The following is a 13,969-nucleotide window of genomic DNA, read 5'->3' on the forward strand; positions in this document are numbered from 1 at the left end:
AGAAAACAAGGCAAATTTTGAATTTTAAAGTTCAAAATCAGCCTTGTTTTCCCTAAAGTTTTAAGATCAAAAGAACACGTCACAGGTCTGTGATCTTTGGGGCTGTGGCAGACCTTTCACTGTAGCACCTTTGCTGCCAAGGCAGAGGAGTCATCAGGGTCTTCTGGATCTTGTCTTAAAGCAAGCAAATGATAACCAAAAATAAAATTCAAACAGCAAATCCAGCATGAGCAGCAAACAGAAAATCAAAAGGCAATGGAGAAGGGATTATGTTGAACAGGACAAATGAAAATTATCTACTAATATAAAGCCACAAAAAAGGGGAATGGTTCCATTTATTGACATTTGTAGTAACATTTTCACTATTAATGTAGAATATTCTAGTTTCACATTATAGATAATTATGATACATAGAAAGGAAGAACAATAATATCAACCAATCTGACCCCCCTAGAGCTCCCAGGGACTAAACCACCAACCAGAGTACACATGGAGGTGCGCATGGCTCCAGCCATGTATGTAGCAGAGGGCAGCCTTATCTGGAATCAATGGGAGAAGATGTCCTTAGTCCTGTGGAAGCTCTATATCCCAGTGTAGGGAATGCCAGGGTGGTAACGTGGGGGTGGGTGGATGGGGGAGCACCCTCATAGAAGCAGGGGAAGGGCATGGGATAAGGGGTTTCCGGAGGGAAAACTGGGAAAGGGGATAACATTTGAAATGTAAATAAATAAAATATACGGTAAAAAAAAGAATAGTAAGAAAAGCAGGTAAGGTTGGTGTCACAGATTGCATGAAGGAAACATTGTTGGGATCTTGTGGCATTGTAAAGACATATTCAGCAGGGGTGCTAAGACAGACTGGCAACACTATTACATACTACGTCTGTGATAAGCCTTAAAGCAAAATAAAATGACTAGCTAGCCCATATGGCTGGTTAGCCCATGCAAGTAAGGAGACTGGGAAACTCAGCATCTAATGTGTTGTATGTGAAATATCTCTGGAGATCTGCAGTGGCTTTTTAATGTGCTGTTACTATTTTTCCTTATTTCCTTCATGTTTAAAGCATCTACTACAGTACTCTTAGTGTAATTTCAGTGAGAAATGAGCAAGATAATACTTATAAAGTGTTTAGTAATGTGCTTTGTTCTTAATAATTGGCATTTAAGTGGTAATGATTAAGGTTGTTCTTATTATGCTCATTTACACATTCCACCTAAGGATTTATTACAATTCAAATTCCAGTTCCCTGTTCTCGTGATGCTTGGTGCTGTTTGGGGACCTAGAAGTCACTTTGCTACCGCTGGCTCAGTATAAAGGGGACTGTGGTAGTTATCAGGTTAGAAAAATAATGTGGGTGGTACCCATCTGATCTACCTTAAGGACAAGCTGGGCCCCATGATGAGTGAGTGCTGGCAGTCATTTTTTCTTATGGTAACCACATTCTGACAGAAGTCTGAATTTCTGTCTTAGAAAAAGGTTTTGATTTTTAATTTTTTTTCACCCTCCCTGTGCCCCAGTGCAGTGGGAGAATCATGCACTGGCTACTTCAGACATTTTCCATACTTTGACTCAGTTTACAAGGTAGTTAGCTTAGATTTCTTTATCTCCTATTAATGGTGATTTTTCTGTCTCTGGACTAGATGCTAATTGATACAACATACAAAATATCTAAAGCACAGAAAACAAATTTACTCAAGCTCACACAATTGATGTCTTGAAGGGTTTAGAATTAGAACCAGTTAAGATGTAGTGTCACCCACTTACTTCACTAGATTCACTCTCAATCTTTCTCAGCACTATAAGAAGTTCGTTTTAAATGCAGTTTATTATCAGCCAATAGGGATCACCAGCAAGGACCCAGGAGGGAGGCAGTGAAGTGCTGTTCTCCAGCTCTTCTGATAGAGTTGCTATAGTTTGCTGTTGATAAATGGCCTCAGTGCCTATTGAAGAACTCTAGAGACTCTCTAATGCAGACTATTTCCATTTTCTGATAACACTGTCTTCTATTTAAAACTAAAAAGGTGGTTTAGCACTGCCATTTATAGCAAAACATTACTGCACGGCCCCATATGGTTTTTCAACACCTTGCCACACCTTTGCAAAATGTCTCTTCATTAGATACTCCTTAAATTACCCTAACTTTATTGTACCATCTGTTGTCTGCAGGGACCTTGACCAAAACAATAATCTTCTGTACTCTCTGACTTAACTCATAATGCCTCATTGGTAACCAATTATCATGCTAAGCACAAAGATTTACAGTCAAGTATTTTAACATTCCACCTATTTTTTGTTTGGAATTTAAACATCTAGATGGGCTAGGGTCATGGTTTCATTGATGAAGCCCTTTATCTGAAAATCAGTGTTCAGATCCCCAGAACCCATGCAAAATACCAGATGGAGCAGTGAGTTTTTGCAATCTTAGTACATCCCTGGAATGCACTGGCAGAGGAATCATGTGAAACTCAGGCCACTAGCTTGGCATTTGCACTGCAAACACCAAGAGATTCCCTGCTTCACACAGGTGGCAGGACACAGAAACTGTCTTCTGACCTCTACACAGTGCTGCAGCGTAGACCTCTCTCTGTGTCTCTGCATCTGTCTCTGTCTAAGATTATTTAAAGAAGAAAATTCACTTTGAAGGTCAGCAAAATATTTTAAATACATACTGTTTATTAGAAAAATTATTATGTTTGCTAATGTTGTACTATGTTCTATCTCTACTAAGACTAAATTAAAATTTCCATTTTTTCTGTTATAATTTTCATGACAGTCTAATAAATAAGAATGTAACATAGTGACAAATTTACCCTTATTTCTCTTGTTCACAAAAGTCCCTTTTGTAAAATTTTTAGAGTTGGAAAGATTCTTTTAGGCAACGGGTCTTTAATCGCACTGACCAAAATGTGGAGTTTGAAAGAGCGAGTTTAAATATCACCCCCACCCAGATATAATAAGACAGCTTCTCGTATTATTCTGCCTGAGGAGGTAGAGAGCAGGGAGAGTTTACATTGTAGAGAAAGAGCCTTCTTTAATGTGACCTATGCTATGTGATAGAGTTAGAGGTGTTGAGTATAGGCAACTTGTCTTTGTATATTTTACTGTCTCCTCTATGCTAATCTCATTCAGACTTCACCTGGGTTTTAATTCTTTTTTTTTTTTTTTTTTCTTTCCTGGTCTTCCTATAGCCAAAGAAGGTGGGTAGACTATTGATTGCATAGTTCATCCTCTTTGTAAAATCATTACCTTGTGATCAACTTCTTACATGACAAAGCTCCATGACAGTGACAGCCGTCCAAATAGTTTCTGGTATATCATGAATGGTCAGAAAATACTACGATACACATACATTAAATTTATAGCAAAAAATGAATGCAGCACACCTCAATCATAATCTGAGGTTTCTAATTTATTTTTAAGCAAGATCTTGTGTACCAAGAAAGATCATATCAGCTCTTTAATTGAGTGTTCTTTGACCTACTTGAACAAAACCAGCAAAAAAAGCTATTTTGTAGAACTGGCTTTGGTCATGTAGTATTGTTTTAACACTATTTCTGAAAAGAAACCTCTAGTTTTCTTGAGAGTATGGTGGATTATCATTTTCATATAATTATATGACTGGATGGTTCGCTGTATGTGGTCTCATATTTAATATTCATTTATTAAACATGCCCATGCATGTTTAGTAGTCAAACAGTGGATGGAACTTGGGGACTCTTCTGGAAGAATAGGAGGAAGGATTGCAGGTCCCAAAGAGGATAGGAACCCCACAGGAAGAACAACTGATTCAACTAACATAGACACTTGGGACTCTTAAAATAAAATAAAATAAAATTAAATTAAATTAAAATTAAAATTAAAGTATAACAAAACTGAGAAATAACATAAATCCATCCAAGTCATGTCAAACACTTGGAAAAAAAATCTTTAAATGTTTTACCTTATAATTGTAGAAACCTGAGTAACAGCTGATTAAAGTGTAAAAAAAATTAACTGTATTATACCCTGTAACACTATTCAACCACAACAGCCAATAGGCCACAGATACATGATACACCATGTAGATGGCTTTGTAAAGTAGGCAACTGATTCTCTCTCTCCTCTTCCCCTCCTCCATTATTGGGCAATGCTAGTTACACATAATTGTTGAAGAGTCCCAGCCCTAAGAGACAGTGGTTTATTCAGACAAAGGAGCAGGACTGACTGCAAGTGGGCAAGGGGAGATCATTTTAGGATGATAGGATGGGAATGTTCTAATAACATGATGATACTCAGAACTGCATAAATCTGCAAAAACCACTGAAGGATAAATGTCACAGGGTGACTTTTATAGCAAATAATTTACACCTTAATAAAGTGCTATGTAAAAATCACTGAATCACTTCCTAGCAAATTTCTATTAAAGTATAAATTAGCAAAAGTTTCAGAGGATATTTTGGTTAAACTATATCAAAAGCCTCAAGATTATAATTCTCTCTGATGTAGCAATGGAACATCATGAGTGTTTTACTTAGGAAATAACATACATTATAGATGTGTCACACTGAAACATAAAAATGTCCATCTAAAAATATTCTTTGTTTTTTAATATTCTTAGACTGTTCATTTGAGCTTATATCTAAGTGGTGCCTTAATCAAATATGTAAATTTTGGTCTAGAATGAATATTAACTATAAGATAAATTGAAATTAACCTAATTAATGTTCAAGGAGACATTACTACAGTGTTAATTCTCTTCTATTTTTGATTTTGCTCTTGTAAGTTGAAGTAGTTCATTTTTTCTTCCCTATCTACCAACTTTACCCATCTATATGCCTATGCCTACAGAGACTTCATTTCCTAGTATATCGTGGAGGTAGACATATTAGGCATTGGTGTGTGGTCACTTGACACACTGATCATTGATCTGTTCTGTTCATACACTTGCTATCTAGTTTGTTCTCAATCCCATGGGTTGATGCTTGGGAGCTACTTAAAAACATGTCAATAAAGATAATAGATTATAAATTGTAAAAGAGAAACAAGGTAAAAGGAACTTGGAATGCAGACCAATTGATTCAGAAACTCTGTTAATGAGAAAGAGAAGTAAGTTCAGTTTTATCTGAACCACTACTGACTTTGTATCACTATGAGTACACTGTAGTTGTGAGCCTTCATGTGGTTGTTGGGAATTGGATCTGGGACCTCTGTTCACTCCAGTCAGCCCGGCTCCCTCAGGCCCAAAGACTTATTATTATAAATAAGTACATTGTAGCTGTCTTCAGATGCACCAGAGAGGGCAGTGTCACAGGAGTGGTTTTGAGCCACCATGTAGCAATTCCTACTCCAGGATAAAATATGATATTAAGTGACATTTTATCACTAACAACTTAGAATTGAAAAATTAAAGGTTATAAACACAAAGACCGCTTTATTTTTTGTTCATAGCTGTACTTGAGTTGTCACTGATCCATCATTCTATAATATCACTAATAATTTGGATAGCACTGAATCAGTCTGTGTAGTTAGCATATTTGAATGTAAAAATGTATTAGATACAAACAATTAAACAGCCTTCATTTATATTTTACCTGGCATCATATTCTAAGTGATGTTATTTTTCATTAATGGTAAATATTTTTACTAAAGAACACATTCGTTATTTTCATAATAAGGGTCAAGAATGGAGTCATGGGGAGATTCCTGCTCATTTGTAAGAAAATATCAAGAAATTGAGAGTCTTGTGACAGGATTTTCTTTAACAATAAAGAATTGTTCTTGAACTATGATTTTGTGCCTCTTCCAGGTGTGGACGATAAGAGCAAGTTTACATCATATTACTCATTACAACTGACTACTATTATTTATTTATACACCTCTATGAAAAAACATGCTTGTCTACCACATGTGACTCATCCAACACACACACACACACACACACACACACACACACACATAACTACATGCATTTTGCCCTTGTGATGAGACACTTTTCTCATGTGACTCTCCTTCACCTTCAGAGTATAAATTGTCTGATTCTCTGAATAAAGTTTGCTACTTCATGAGACTGTGGTTGGCCTCATTTATCCATTCTCCTAGGTCCTACTACCACTAGACAGGTGACATATTGCTTTGGAGGACTTTAACTTGCATAATCATGAACATGACTCTAGATCTGTACCCAGAGCACAAACATTATTCTACATCTATGACCAAGAGGTACTCAATGTTACAAGGATTTCTGTCTGTTCACATGAAAATATAGCTTTGAGTCTAGGGAATCTATCTAATGTGTAGCAGCAATGGTACGGTATAAATACTGTAAAAATCCCAGATTGATACTACACTAAACAGTAGCAGCTAGCTGATTAGAAGATAAATTATCAGAACCTTTGGTGTTACTTTTAAATAGGCCAGTCAAGTCCTGTAGATAGAAAACATGATATGGAGAAAATTAAATGCATGTTTTGACCTAAATAATCTATTCTGGTTCCTCCTTAGTTCAAAATTTACATTTTCTGGTATTATATAAGTCCACTAAAGTTCAAAGGCACTGTTAACTTCAATTAAACTGCTTTGAAATTTTATTTTTCTTACTGTTGAAAATGGTATTGGTTATGAAATGCCTGGTCTACACTAGATAGACTAATGCCTATCTTATAATAGCAGTTATATTGCTATGAAGAAACACTATGACCAAGGCCACTCATAAGAGGAAACATTTAAATTGGGCACTTGCTTATGGTTTGAGAAATTATGTCCATGCACATTATGTAAGCAAGTGTGGCAGCAGGAAGAGAGGTATGCTGATGGAGCCATGAGTGAGACCTTATATCAGTGTTGGTAATAGAGAAAGAATGAGAAAAAGAATGAGAGAGGGAGAGAGAGAGAGAGAGAGAGGGAGAGAGAGAGAGAGGAGAGAGAGAGAGAGACTGGGCCTGATTTGAGCCTTTGAAATTGAAAACTAACACTCAATGACACATCTCCTCCCATTAGGCCACACCTCTTAATGCTTTATAACAGGTTCCACCAATTGGAAACCAAACATTCAAATATATGAGCCTATGGGGAGTCTTCCTTATTTTAACTATTACACATAGTTAGCTACATTGACTAAATATTCATTGTTATTGTATGCTATTGCTGAAATTACTTCTGTTTAGCTATTTTGGAACCACGAAAGGTAATATTGTGGTTCTGTTGTTTGTTATTTTTGCTGCCGTGTTTCGTTTGGTTTTGTTTTGTTTTTAATAAGACATGTTCAGGGAAAGTGAAATGCCTTAACAGTTGATACACCAAGTATAAAGCTGGACAATCTGAGTTTAAGGTCAATGGTAGAAGGAGATAACTGACACCTAAGAGAATTCATTTTTACCTTTGCACGTGTACTATTGCATACGCTCATACTTGTACACATATCAGACATTCCTCCATACACACAACACCTGCACCACTGTGATCATCATAAATAATTTTAAATGTATATATTCATAAAGGAAAACAGATGCTTAGTTGAATCCGGAAGAGTTTTGATGTCCTTCCATCCTTTTCAGCACCTGTTGTCGTTTGTTTTCTGAATGACAGCCTTTATAATTGGGATAAGATAGAGTCACAAAGCATCTCACATTCGTATTAGGGCTAAGGTAATTTTTAGTCTAAAGGCTTTGTGGCAATTTGAAGATTACTTATGATAGCAGATGCAGTTTAAATATACCTTTCCTAATATATTTTCCATGCTGGTATCACATACTATGTAGAGAATACTGACTTAATATACACAGGAACAAAAAAACCCATAAATTGTGGCATAGAAATAATGGAGATTTTTTTAATCTGTTTTTATTATTAAAATAATGACAAGCCTGGTAGAAAAGCCACAGAAGAGGCAGGACAAATGGTCACTATTGCAATAAGAAAGGTTGAGTTTTAAAACTCCTGCTTTTGACTCTCTACAGACAGGTAATTTGGTTCTGAGGAAAGCAAGGCTGATGGACTTAGTCTTTTGGAGAATGGAAGACAGCCAGCTAGACCTAAAGATTGTGACTCAGAAGTTTTGTAACAGAGAAAGCCTAAAGGTTAAAAAGTTCACATTCATCTCAGAGTGGAAGCGCCATATGCCTAAATGACATCAACAGGATCCTCAGAGACAAAGGACAGATACTGAACATTTACATGCCTTTAGGTTCTGCCCATCGCCCTGAAAGCAAAGCTGTCTTCTCAGGGAAAGTGCATAGCCATGGAGCTGGTAGCTTGAATGTGACAGGGAAGGCAGAGAGTTCTGTATACTTTCTTTACTGACCATTATAACTGTCCATAAGCCAATGAGAATTGAATGAATTGGCCCCATAACACAAAAAGAAACATGTCCTCATTGGCAGTACCAGGCTTCTCCTCCTTCCTTGTAAAATGTCACATATCTATGATTATTTCTTTTAGTCCTCTCTCCATGCTTGGATAGAGTCAGTCAAACATTCACTAGCTGTACCCCGTTGAAATAAAAATGTAGTTGAAATTTCAAGGATGCTTGCTCTTGCATGAATAATGGTAGCAGTCACTTGCCTCAGCAAAACAACAGCAGGCGAACCCTGGCTAGTTGCACGTATTTATAGATGACCCTGCAGGTTTTCTGCTGTGAGGCTGGAGTCTGTATGGTTGATATCAGGCTCTGTGTGACTGTGCCATTGAGGTCAGTTGTAGGCAGCTGCTTGGGTTTCTATGTATGGCCTGGAGAGCAGCTGGCAAGTTTCAAGACTAGAGCATTAAAAATAAGTCTGTGTCTGCTACATTCTAATAATTAGGATGAGAAATGATAGAACTGAGTGTAAGATGTCATGGTCTTGACGTTGGGGAAATATTTCCCGAGAAATGATTTTGTGTCAAGTTGTACTTATTAATATGAAAATATTTAATTATTTTTGTGGTCTGAATAACAAGTAGAACAAAAAGATCAATGTAATAAAGTTTATAATTTAGATTATGTGACTGTCTCATTGATTAGTACTTTAGCAGAAAAGCAGATGGGCTCTGATTAGGGTTATAAATATAGAAATGTATTGATTACCTGAACAAAACTCCTTGAAACGTTCTCTGCATGAAGCCAATGCATCTTTCAAAAGAGAGAAAGATGGGGCTTGTCCTTCCAGGCTCCAACTAAGTTTGCGGAGCTGATATCTCCATAAATTTCAGAATTATATTGACCTCTTTCTGGACTGTCCACAAACAACAACAACAAAAAAAATTGCTTCTGTTGAATAGCATTTGGAGAACACACAGAACTTTGTTCTCATCCTGGATGAAAGTACGTGTTGTCAAGGTTAAAGACTGAAATAGCAGTATAAAGTTTGGACTATGGCTTGCAGAAGGAGCTCGAGTTTTTTAAAAGGCAATTGTGAACATTTTGGGGTACAACCATTTCCAGTCCTCCCCTTCAACTCCCCATTTTTTAAAGATGTAACATATGAGTTGATTTGTCCCCTCTGACATTTTCATCTGCTCCTCTCTCTCCTCCCATCTTTGTATTTCTTCTCACATTCATCCTCTAAATTCTGACACCCCAGTGATCTTGTAGAGCCTCAGCCCGTCACAGGAGCCTTCTCTGGGGATTTGGATATTGTCTAGCAACAGTGTTCCTTCCTTTTGTCACACTGCACTCTTTCCTTGTGACACAGAAGTTCTCTTAGCAACAAGAGCACACTTGTAATAAAATGATAGTTGAATGAAACATAGGAAATCTAAAAGAAACACAAGCACTTCTACATGAAGTGGCCGCTGTGGTCCAGACAGACTTCTGCTAGAATATCCTGTACTGGAAAGTGTCTCTGCGATGTCTTCATAAGGACAAATTCTAAAACCACGTTAAAGATCCAAGTAGACATTACTTAATAAACCTTAAAGCTGTCATAGTTGCCAGACTTACTCAGTCTCTGTGGTAACCGGGCTCCTCCTCCTGTCTGCCAGTCATTTCATCCTGGTTAAAAGAGAATTGAGTCCAAAGTAAGCTGGGATAAATAAAAGGAATTCATGCTAGTCTGTTTCTACCTCTCTCTATTGCTATTTCTTTCTTTCTCTGCTTCTGTATCTCTCTTTGCATGTATATTTTTATGGTGGAGAAGTCTCTCTCTCTCTCTCTCACACACACACACACACACACACACACACATACACACACACACACCTATGTTAACATGTGTATGCAGGAATGTATGCACCTTTGTCCATTGGCATGTGGAGGCTGGAGATTGACATTAGTGTCTTCCTTCATCACTCTCCACTTTATACACCGAGGTCGGGCTTCTGGCTGAGCCCATAGGAGAACCATTCAGCTTGTCTAATTAGCCTAGTTGCTCTGGGATTCCCCGCTGCCAATTACAGAGTCCTGGGAGAACATGCAGGCCACTAGGTAGGCATTTACATGTATGCTGACGATCATATCACTATTCACTCCCACTGAGCCATCTCCCCAGACTCACAGACATCTCTATTTTAAACATGAATATTAAATTTTTAATTCTAGTATCTACTTCATTACTTTATATCAGTGTCTGAAAGAGTGTTTTCAGGAACTGTTTTTTGAGAATTATGGGAAATGAAGATTCTAATTGTAGAATGAAGCTGGAGGAAACATGAAAAATTAAAAGGTTAAGTCTGAAGTTTCACATGCATTTGTGTCCATTGATAAAAGCCAATTCTTTTGAATGCTTACCATGTGCTTCGGTGTATAGCATGTTAAAGGTTACAAGCATAGTTTTAGTATCTTAAGAATCACTTCTGTCTAAGACTTTCAAGGTTACCTCTGTATGATACATGATGAAATGGAGACCTGGTTCTGTCTTCTAGAGTACTGCTACATGACATTCTCTTTAGAGATGGACAGCAAGTCAGATCCAGGCCAGACTACATATCAGTGTCATGGCAGAGTGAGAACTGAAACTCTAGTTCCTCACAGTCACCAACACATTTTTAGAGGATTAAAAAGATTAACATTTTTACAGATGAATGCTGTGTACCTTAGGCCATATTAAAATATGAGGACAAATTGAATACGTATACTACTTACGTTGTTACAGAAGAACAAGAAAAGAATATATAATACTTATTTTCCTTTTGATTAACTTAGTAGTTTCAAAAGCAACTCTTTTGTATTTTCCACTAAAATGAGACAGAAAGCCCTTCAGAAGCACTCAGTGGCAAATGAGTCTTTCCCATAGAGGAGTGGTTTACTTCAGTCAAATAATTCAATTCTCTCTCGTTTTCTTTGTAGCTGGGTTTATTTTCAAGAAAGGCAAATGAATAGTTTGTATTAGTGTTATTTAATTAGTTATTATTTAATTAGTTAATTTTTTGCTATCGTACTGGGGGGGTTGAAGAAGAGAAAGACTTGATTTTAGTCTCTATGAGCAATCTGCACCACATATATCTGGATGTATTTTGGGAGGAAATGACAGCATTGTAAGAGAACTCCTTACTTTGAGTGTGGGGAATGAAAGAACAGAAACTTGAAAAAAATGCCAAAAGGGTGAAAGATGTGTCCAAGCTACCCTAGCTGCCAATTCCCTATCAGGATATCAGACATTGACCTCTGTGAGATACAGCAGGAAATACTGAGTATTCTATGGAAGACACTGTTCCAAATGACTGATAGACACCTAGGACTCTTAGGGACCAAACATAATGACAACATTCTCCCTCTACGTTCTGTGGCACCCTTATCTAGTTATACTACCCACCTGTCAAAGCCTTTTCTCATAGGAGCGTTTCTTTTCTTTGCTAATATCAGCCGCCTGGTACTAAACTTAAACATTTCTGGTCTGTGTTTTCAAACACTCATATGCCTTCAGGAATAATTTATGATCTAAAAATGTGAAGCAAGAGGGATGACTGACAAGTACAGGAAATGAAAGGAACTCACCATGACCCACTGAATGAGTGAACAATTTGAGTAGGGATTGCTTCTGACCATTGCCACACGCTTTGCCCACTCCATGTTGTCATGAACTTGAAATCCCACGGCTGACAAAATAAAGTGTGTTGTGTTGTTGTTTTGTTTTGTTTTTTAACAACCCCAGTGGTACTCAGTTCTGAAAAGGTGTTGGCTCATCTTATATTCAGTTATTTCTAATGGTGACATCATCTATACCTCATAGATGATTTTAATGATGGCTTACTGTTTAGATGTTAATCTCTGCTGAATTTTTGCTTCTATTCTTGATTCTGTTTTTTTGTATGTGGTACTTTTCTTGTTCGAAATTTTTGCTTGATAATGTCATTTAAGCAAACAAATTTAGAACTCTGTGTAATGTGTGTGCTATTTTTCAAATGTACAGATATTATGTAATATATCAAAAAATTTAAGTTTAATAATAAACATAAACTCACTATCAATCTTACCTTAAAAGCAATAATACCATTTTTCTGATCTTGTCACATTTTGTTCATAACTTACCTATAACAACTAACCACTACTCTGAATTTCATATGAATCATTCTGTGTATGTGTGTGTGTGTGTGTGTGTGTGTGTGTGTGTATGTGTGTGTATGTATGTGTGTGCATGTGTGTATATGTATGTGTGTGTATGTATGTGTGTATATGTGTATGTATGTGTGTGTATGTGTGTATATATGTGTATGTGTGTATGTGTGTGTGTATGTGTGTTTGTGTAGGTGTGTGTGTATGTGTGCGTGAATGTGTGTGTATGTGTGTGTAGGTGTAGGTGTGTGTATATATATGTGTGTATATGTGTGTATGTGTGTGTATGTGTGTGTAATGTGTGTGTGTAATATGTGTGTGATATGTGTGTGTATGTGTGTGTATATGTGTGTATGTGTGTGTATGTGTGTGTGTAATGTGTGTGTATAATGTGTGTGTGTGTGTGATATGTGTGTATGTGTGTGTATGTGTGTGTAATGTGTGTGTGTGTGATATGTGTGTGATATGTTTGTGTATGTGTGTGTATATGTGTATGTGTGTGTGTGTATGCATACGTAACTGGAACTCACTGATTTAACTAGACAAGTTGGCCAGCAATCTTGTGGGATCTTCCTCTTTCTGGCTCCGAAACACACACACACACACACACACACACACACACACACACACACACACACACACAGTCACACACCTACACATATTCACACATTCATACACATAAAGATGCAAACACACATAGGCACTATTTGAACATTTACTGATTTACATGAAGAGAAAATCTTTAGATTATAGTCTGTTAAGCATTTTAACCACCTAGCAATCCATGAAAATGATATGCCATTCTACCTAAAGCTTTCACACATATTTAATGCTATTATTTATTTTAGCTCCATTCCTTCTGTCTATTCTTCCATTAGATATTAAAATAAGAAGACAGATTTTTCTAATTCATTTTTAATTAATATTATTTTATGTTTCTATATTTTGTATCTCTAAAATATGGAGTGCCTTGCTAGATCTATTTTCTAATTCTGACATTATCATAATCAAAACACTATTATTATTGTTTTATTAATTTCACATTAAATACATTATTTTATAGACAAAGTTTTCCTGGCCTGATTGCCAAATTATTGCAACCCTCCTGTCTCAGACTTCCAAGTAATGGGATTACAGGTATGTGTTATCACATCTAGTTTAAATATTTACTCTAAAATTTAATACCTTTAAGCTATTTTTATTAATTTATACCTCTGTGCATGATATATGTGTAAGCACATGTACCATAGCATGCATGTAGAGGTCAGAGTTCAACTTTTAGAGTTGTGTTTCACCATTATATGGATTCTGGGCATTAAAGTCAGATTATGAGACATGTGCTGCAAGCATTTTTACCTGATAAGCCATCTCACAGATATTTGCTCTATAATTTCATTTGATTATTTTCTCAGTCAATCTCATAAAATTATCACTTTTTAAGAAAAATTTCTATTGAATCTGTTAATGTTTTATAGTTTTATGGTATTTTCAATACCTAACAGTTTTTTTTTTTTAATGTCTGAT

The 13,969-nt window shown here is 36.5% G+C and overlaps 1 long non-coding RNA gene across 1 annotated transcript in view; it reads left to right on the forward strand.

The window, feature by feature from the left end:
- The window catches only part of Gm41721, a 65,773-nt gene that overhangs the window by 28,739 nt on the left and 23,065 nt on the right, over positions 1 to 13,969 (forward strand). Inside the window, exon 2 of the long non-coding RNA XR_877387.3 lies at positions 13,509 to 13,582. This is a non-coding gene — a long non-coding RNA (predicted gene, 41721). The remainder of the gene's footprint in view (positions 1 to 13,508; positions 13,583 to 13,969) is intronic.

Source organism: Mus musculus, chromosome 18, assembly GCF_000001635.26.
Source record: "Mus musculus strain C57BL/6J chromosome 18, GRCm38.p6 C57BL/6J".
Lineage (NCBI taxonomy): Eukaryota > Metazoa > Chordata > Mammalia > Rodentia > Muridae > Mus > Mus musculus.